This window comes from Otolemur garnettii, unplaced genomic scaffold (assembly GCF_000181295.1).
Source record: "Otolemur garnettii isolate 467f Iridium unplaced genomic scaffold, OtoGar3 scaffold00009, whole genome shotgun sequence".
Taxonomy (NCBI): domain Eukaryota; kingdom Metazoa; phylum Chordata; class Mammalia; order Primates; family Galagidae; genus Otolemur; species Otolemur garnettii.
In genome coordinates, this window is record NW_003852404.1 from 8,755,561 (window position 1) to 8,761,560 (window position 6,000).

General features: G+C 56.1%; 1 protein-coding gene across 1 annotated transcript in view; it reads right to left on the reverse strand.

Annotated features, from left to right (window-relative positions):
* The window catches only part of TMEM51 (transmembrane protein 51), a 54,066-nt gene extending 50,309 nt beyond the window's left edge, over positions 1-3,757 (reverse strand). Inside the window, exon 1 of the mRNA XM_023509719.1 lies at positions 3,592-3,757. The gene's annotated coding sequence lies outside the window, so the exon portion shown is untranslated. The remainder of the gene's footprint in view (positions 1-3,591) is intronic.
* Positions 3,758-6,000: the final 2,243 nt, after the last annotated feature.

The following is a 6,000-nucleotide window of genomic DNA, read 5'->3' on the forward strand; positions in this document are numbered from 1 at the left end:
GGATGGAGGAGTGGAGAGTCAGGAGAGGGTCAGCAGAGACCCTAGGAGGCTGTCTCTGGCGTCTTGGCGCTGTCTAGAAGAGGCAGGGAAATCCGAAGCAGGGAAAACCAAACAAATGGCTTGTTTCTTTCAAACAAATGGCCTGTTTCTTCACGGAGCAAGGGCTCCCAGGAGGGGTGGGCGTGGCACCAAGGGCTCAATGGAGGAGAAGGGAGCAAAAAACACTCCCCTGCTAGGCGGGGCTACCTGTCCAGGCTGGGGAGGAGCAAGCCTCTATGAAGCCGCTTCGAACACCCAGACGCTGAGAAACCACCAAACCTGGAGACCCCTAAAAGCCTCTGACCTGAATGTTGCCAGGCTTCTTGGGATAAAGCAAGGACCCCAGAAAGGAGTCGGGATGGCTGGGTTCCACTCCCAGTTCTGCTGCTGACCTGCTGTGTGCCCTTGGGCAAGTCCCTTCCCCTCTCTGAGTTTCATTTGTCAAATGAGAATGGTGGCTCTGATGACCCAGAGGTCTCTTCCACCTGAGACATTCCTCCTGTCACCTCCAAGCCAAGGGAGACTTATAACATGGAGGGAGACGGATACGGACATGGCTTTTTTTTTTTTTTTTTTTTGAGACAGAGCCTCAAGCTGTCCCCCTGGGTAGAGTGCCATGGCATTACAGCTCACAGCAACCTCCAACTCCTGGGCTCAAGCGAGTCTCCTGCCTCCGCCTCCCAAGTAGCTGGGACCACAGGCGCCCGCCACAACGCCTGGCTATTTTTTGGTTGCAGCCGTCATTGTTGTTTGGCGGGTCCGGGCTGGGGATTCGAACCCGCCACCTTAGGTGTACGTGGCTGGCGCCTTAGCCGGTTGAGCTATAGGCGCCGAGCCCGGACATGGCTTTCAATTAACTGTGAGGATTCCTTGCCAGCTTCAGAGCAGAGGCAACCAAAGTGAAAGCAAAAGTCAGCAACTGGAAGCAGACCCTGCACCATATCCCCATCAGAAGGCATCTGAGATTCTAGAACTTTCCTGGGACCTAGAGGAGACAACACTTCTCAATCTCTTAAATCTCACCTTAATTTGGAGCTGGAAGAAGAGAAGCCGAAAGCTAATGTTCCTTGTGCTCTTCCAGCCCAAGAGGCCAGCCCTCTCCATCCCTCTTCACTATTCCTCCCATAAATAGGGACACCCCCCCCCCCCGCCTGTGACATCTGGAGCCAGAGAGCTGGAGAACCCCAGCTGAGGGATCTGGGTCCACCAACAGCTCAGACACTCACCCCCTGAGAGGGCAACACTTTGGGACTCACACCGAATCTCCACATCTCACCCTTGGTCAGTGGTCACATGTGAAGGCCAGGTGTTAATTTCTGCCTCCTGTACGGGCCTCCCAACTAGCTGCCCTCTTTATCCCTACCACCTCCACCAGCCTCCCCTCTCCCAGCAATCTTCTCCAAGGTCCAGCTCAAGCGATTCTCTTGCCTCAGCCTCCTAAGTAGCTAAGACTATAGATGCCTGCTGCAATAGCCAGCTAGTGTTCCTATTTTTTTTAGTGGAGATTGGGGTCTTGCTCTGGCTCAGGCTGATCTCGAACTCCTGAGCTTGAGCAATCTACCCACCTTGGCCTCCCAGAGTGCTAGGATTACAGGTATGAGCCACAGAGCCTGGCCCCTACAGTGATCTGCTTAAGTTATTGATTGGATAGGATGACTCCCCTGCTTAAGGAATATGAATGCAATGTGTGTCTTATTCATCAATACCATGAGCACCTAGGGTAGTGCTGGCCCATAGGAGATGCACGGTCAACATTTGTTGACTGGTTGCAAGATAACCCCCACCTGTCCAGTTTTGCTCATTCTGGACCCTCTGCTCCCTTTACTTCCCCTTCCTTCTGAAGCCCACCCTCCACTGTCTGAGCATCTCCCCAGCCCAGCACACCCTATCACTTTCACACCTCTGTACTTTTGCATCTGCCCAGATACCCTACCTCCCCTGTCCACCTGACAGAATCCAATTTCCTGTTGAGTACTCTAGTATTCTCTTTTTAGCAGGACCTCCTGAGTTATTGTCTTTCTTTTGCTCCCACCTAAGCCCTGAGACATAACTCACTACAGAGTATTTGCTATGTGCTAGGCATGCATATCACACCTCACCCTAGGAGGTTATCATCCCATTTTACAGATGAAGAAACTGAGGCTCAGAGAATCACAGAGTCAGCAAGTGGTGTGGCTTGATTATATCAACAACTCCCTGTGACATTTGTCATGACTATCTCTGACTCCCTCACTAGGCTGGGAGCTTCCCAAGACCCCTGTGCCCTGGATACCTTACCCAGTCTGGCTGGGCCTGGGCAATGCCCCAGACACTCCAATCAGGGGATCACTATCAGCTCAGGATTTACCATCAGCCCCATTGGGTTCTCTTTCTTCTGCCTTTTGTCCCAATGAGGGTGGAGGGGGTGGGGGGATATTTGAAGGGAAAGGGGCTCCCTTGCAGTTCCATTTGGCCCCATCAACTTCAGTCAGGATCCTTGTGTGATAAGTCACCAAAATGTGAAAGCCCTTCACAGGTCCCAGGCGTGATCTTTCCCTAGAGAAGATATCCTCCAAGTAACCAGTTCAAAACTAAAACCACAGGCTGCCCTGCGGGGCAATCACTCCATCTGCTGCCCCGCCCCCGCCCCGCCCATCTTGGCTACCCACCCAGCTGGGGTACAGCCCGAGTCCCCGGCGCCCATCACTCGCCCTGCAAGGAGCGACCATGGCCACCACGTCACGAGCACAACAAGCACTGTGCGTTCGCCTCACGGCTGCTTCCAGGGAACCAAAGGGGTCTGGGACTCCTGACAACTACACTTGCTGGGGAAAGATTTCTCTCTGAAAGTGACCTATCTTATAATTCAGACCCGGCACGCCCGGGCCACTCTTCTTACGTCCGTTTGCCGACTTGAGATCTGACTTGGAGTTTTCTCTCCCCCAAGCCCTGTAACCTAACTTAACTATAGAGAGGTGCTCGACATGAATGCCCCACTGCACCCTAGGGCGCTAGCTCTCCCAATTTACAGATGAAGAAACGAGGCTCAGGAAGAAAGAACTTTAATTTCTTCTAATTAAGAACTCTTAACCTCACTTCGCTCACGCCCGATTCCTCACCCTTGAGTTTGCTTCTAGTCTGCAAAACACACACATCTAAATCCCTAAAAAGCCTCGAATTCCAGAAAGGAGTAAGAGATGAAGGAACACATTGCCTGGGTGGTCTCCTGGGACCTCCTGGCAAGTCTGCTCCCACGCGAAAGGGACCTCTATCCAGGCCAAAGGTTCGAAACCCGCCGGGCGGCTGGCATCTGTCCCATCAACAGGGGCCCCCAAAGCCAGCCGCCTACCCCGGCTCAGGCCAGCTGCCCTCCCCCCGTCCCCGGCGACGTGCGGGGTCCCTCACTGGCCGGGCGTGGCTGTAGAGGGTGCGAGGTACCTGGTTCCCCTGGCGGCAGACCCGGGCAGGAAGCCCTCAGGCACACGGACAGACGACCCAGACCACACTCGGCTCCCTTCCCCGCACGCTGGTTGAACCCACAGGACACTGTGAGGCGCGGCGGCTCAGACTTACCCGGGAGGCGGTTGGTCCAGCTCGGTCTCCGCCCGGCGGCCCCGGGCTGGAGACTCCACGATCCTAACTTCCCCGGGGCTGCCTCCTCCGGGGCGCCGCGATCGCGGGGTTAAGAGTTCAGGGGAGTCCCGGAAAGGAGCGCGGTGACAGAGAGAGCAAGTTGCCTGCTCGGGGACTGGGATGCGGACGCAGGAAGCGCGGCCTGGGAGAGCCGGAGGGCGGGAGGAGGGCGGGAGGAGGGCGGGAGGAGGGCGGGACCCAGGAGGCGGAGGGCGGTGCCGGCCGGGAGCTGCCTGCGGCCCGGGGAGGCGCCGCCCACCAGTCGACCCTCCCTCCGCGCCTTCTGCTCTCCCGGGAGCTCTCCCCACAGCCCCGGCGCCAGACCCAAGCTGCGGGGGGAGGGGGACAGGGGGCGGGTACCCCCCTGCGTATGCTGCAGGACTGGGCTGAGCATGCGGCGCTGGGACCTGAACCTAAATCCTCCCCCGACCCTCGCCCTACCGAGTGGATGAGTGGAGGTGGGGGGAGGGAACTTTTTTCCCCGACCCCCTCCCTGGAGTGTTGGGGCGAAGGTTCTCAAGCCAGGAGTCCCGGGTATTTGGGTGTTAAGTAGAACTAGGAGTCGCCCCTGGCTCCCAGACCAGGAGCGGGTGCGGAGCCAGCCGGCCACGCATTTACCTGGCCGGACCTTCACCTCTCCTTCCTGGGGAGGCGGCTGCTTTCCTCTCCACCCTTGGGCGGGTTCGGGGAGCCGGGGCCCGGCAACGCCGCCCAGGACTAGTTGCCCTGCTAGGTGAGTGATGGACAGAGGTAGGGAAGGAGGAAGCGAGTTTTTACAAACTGAGTCAGTTCAGGCCCTCGGCGAGGCTCCCCTGGGCTCTGGGTCCCCTGGGCGCTCTCCGGATCGCGCGCTTGAGCCCCGGCCCAGGTGAACTCCATTCGGGGTCCCGGGACCTTCCCCTGCTGAGGGCTCATTCCCACCTTTGCAGAAAACTTTCCCAGGGAAGCTGCAGCTGGCGAGTGGGTGGCAGGCGGATGGCCCGCCTCTGCCTGGAGCCCCGAAGCTGCCGCCAAGTCCTGGCTCCCCGGGTGGGGGGTGGGGGCAGGGGAGAACCCGAGCTCCGCGCGACCGCCTCTTACCTGCGTCCCTGCCTCTGCCCCTCACCTGGATGTTTGCCCTGGATCCTCGGGCGCGCAAACGGGGGTGGGCTGGATTCTAAACATAGGGAATAACTAGCCCGCATCCTCTCTCGACCTTAATTTTTCTGAATTCCAAGAGAGGTCAGGCTGGAGTCCCCTTCTTGGGTGAGTGTCCAGTCCTTTGAAGTTCAAGCCCTGAGAAACCGATGGACAGCTGGCTGAGTGTCAGAAAAATGAGCCAAGGAGGGAAGGCGCCTCCTACCGGGAATCCGTGACCTCCCGGACAAAAATAGGCTGGTGGCAATCAAGTTCCAAACCGCTGTATACATGGTGTCCGCGGCGTGTATGCCCACGGAGTGGTAAGGTGCGGGTACTTCCCATTGTGGCTTTTTAAAAAACTTGCGCAGTAACAGTTCAACAGGACCCTGGTGTCCACAAAAGGCAAATTTGGGGGTGTGAAGGCATTTGGGGAAACAGTCCCCGTAACTATGACTCCCACAATAACTGTTAGTCCTTCGTCTTTACTATGAACCAGGCCCAGGACTTTCCCTGAACCATCTCATTGAATTCTCATAAGAACCCCCCAAGGCAGTTACTGGTTATGCCCACTCTATGGAAGAGAAAGCTGAGGCTCAAAGAGCCCAACACCCCACACGTGGACAATATCAGGATCTAAGACCCAAGCTGATCCACTCCAGAGCTTGTACTGTACCTGATATAGAGTAAGTCTTCCTCTGTCTGTACATACTCTCTACCCTGAGAGAAGGTTGCCTGGCCCCCTGTGAGCTGAATAAGTATTTGTTGGATGAATGAATGAAAGCTCCAAATGCTAACACATTTTTTAGTGAATGGGAAGAACACTCAGTGTAAGCAGGTACCAGTAATGACACGCTCCCATTTGAGAGCTGGGTGTACACATATTCATCCCCAAGTTTAGGCAGTGCATTTGGGAACTTTCCCAAGCTCCGAAAGAGAGACAGTCACATAGTTCTCAGAGAAGATTGAGAATCTGGTTTTCATTTCACTCCGCAAGACCGACCTTGGAGAGGCCTGGACCAGGGAGGATATTGTCAGAACAGCTGCTCAAGCTCCTAACCTGGAGGTAAAAAACCTTTAGTACTTTTCCATGCCAGGGTCATCCCTGCCCCGCCCCACTCTGCTGCAAACCCAACTGGGCAGGCCCCATCTATCTCAGAAAATCATCTTCAAAGTGTTCCTTTGAAGCAGGCTAATCTCTAGATAGAAGCTGGAGAAATTCTTAGCCAAAGC